General features: G+C 31.9%; 1 protein-coding gene across 2 annotated transcripts in view; it reads left to right on the top strand.

Annotated features, from left to right (window-relative positions):
• The window catches only part of LOC117172769 (corticotropin-releasing factor-binding protein), a 138,778-nt gene that overhangs the window by 68,923 nt on the left and 67,692 nt on the right, over nucleotides 1–2,163 (top strand). The window lies entirely within an intron of this gene.

Raw genomic sequence — 2,163 nt, 5'->3', positions numbered from 1 at the left:
CATTCGCTCCGAACGCAAAGGGACAGCTGGATCTGAAACGATTTTCCTATGAGGAGAAAAGTGATGTTTTCCCGAAGCCTAAACGTAATCGAAAGCAGAATATTACTCCAAGAAAGTGGAAAGCTGGTACGAATCATCTTGCAGATAAAAGGAGTCTAAAATCGCACTGTCACCTCCACGTGGTAGACTCTGGAAACTATAACTTGATAGGATATAGGCTGACGACTGGCGTTAATTACTAATCCGTTAGTACTTTATTTACTCAAACACTTTATACGTGAGAAGTTGGTTGAATCATGTATTTGTTTTAAAAAATTGCAAGAGCAATAACCAATTATTGTCGGATAATAAATTATAATAGTGAGGAATCATTTATCTTCAGAAAAATACTGTTCATTTTTCAGAAAGTGCTTTTTGCTTAATATTTTTTCATAATAACTTAAAAAAATTTTAACTTCTTCAAACTTACTGGTTAACATTACTGAATAGTTTTTTCCGATGACTTCATGCAATTTTGAATCAATGTGAGTAATACAAAAAAATGGCATACTTGAAAACTGTTCCGCGGTATGCTGCCGCATAACGCCCGAGTGCGAGCGCGAGGACTCCCTCTACAACCGGCTCTGTAACTCAATGAATTTCAATTTGTCCATTTTCTTATTAGACATTTTTCATAGTAAAAAAGTCAAGCATTCTTTTGAGACTATTTAAAAAAAATCGTAAATTCCTAAATTGCGAAAAAAGTTAAATAAACAATTAATTCATTGAAAAAATTGTTTAAGCAATTTTTTTGTTATAAATAATAAAATAGGATGAAAGCGTGTCAAAAGCACTTTCCAAAACCCTCATAAAAATTTTAAATCGCGTAATTAGAAAGGAAGTTACAGGCGTTTGAAACTACCCCTGCAGGCATTGGGGTTGAAAATTCAACCCCCCCTCACTTGGGGAGGGTTGGTAATCCTGGTCTATAAGTTTGTGGATTAACTACGGTTGGGTAGGCGAACATATTCCTAGAATTTAGAGACAATCAAAAAACATGACTTTTTGAGTTGGGGCAGTTGAGGAATAATACAAACTGAATAAAGGAAATTCTTCACAGAAAAATAAAAATTCATCTATACATATTACGGATGTTTTTTCATCTTAAAAATTGTTTATGTATCTATCAAGAATAATAGCATTATATAATCAATTATAAAATATAAATTTCTGAAAAATACTTTATACTTCAAAAGAGTTATCAACAATATTCAAATAAATTGTCTTGGTGAAATAAGAAACAAATAATTTAGGGATCAGTCAATCTAATTACCTAATTTTAATGTTAAGTTATTGTGAGATAAATTATATCAAGAACTTATCAATTATTTCTTTTTCACTTGCTTGATAGTTAATATTTTTTCACATGAAAAGTCTTTCAAAACAAATTAAAAAAAATCATAGGCTATAAATTGAACTTTGAGACATTTTTCGAAATTTGATTTTTTCTTGTAGTTTTTCTTGTAGTCTTTGACATTAAGGGCATGTGATACTTACAGTTTCCCTGGCTTTTTTCCACAAAAATGAAAATTTTTAAAAACTGAATTCGGAGATGCTATAAAATACCATAACGGACGTCCCCGGACTCTTTTTTGAGGGACAATAACAAAAAAAATTATTGTGCTAAATAAAAATATTATGCATATGCATTATTTCGAGGTTATGCCGTTTTTCATATCTGCCTTTCCGATAATCTCAAAATTATTTATGAAATAAACTTTTTAGATTGCCTGCAAACAAGGTTAGTTCTGGGATATTAGTTACTATGTTTATTTGTAAGTCCTAAGTTTTCGGCCAAAAATATTGTTTAGTTTGTAAGTAACGCTCGGGTGAATTATAAAACACATAACCTCGAAATATACACGCACGTTGTTAGCAATATCAAAAATTTTTTGTTAAAAAAACACAAACAAAGTTTGTGGGGACGTCCGTTAGCATGTTCGCAATCATTTCCCAAATTTTAAAGGCAAAATTTTTCTTATCCTCGGAAAAAAGCCGGGGGAATCTAACACTTAAAAAATCGATACTACGAGGGTAGTTCAATAAGTCCTTAGAATGACCAACAGATGGCGCGCGAATCGCTCCAAATCATCTGTTTTCAGTCAGCATCACTCCCGACTAGAT

Source organism: Belonocnema kinseyi, chromosome 5 (genome assembly GCF_010883055.1).
Source record: "Belonocnema kinseyi isolate 2016_QV_RU_SX_M_011 chromosome 5, B_treatae_v1, whole genome shotgun sequence".
Classification (NCBI taxonomy): Eukaryota; Metazoa; Arthropoda; class Insecta; order Hymenoptera; family Cynipidae; genus Belonocnema; species Belonocnema kinseyi.
This window is presented reverse-complemented; position numbering and strand designations above follow the sequence as displayed.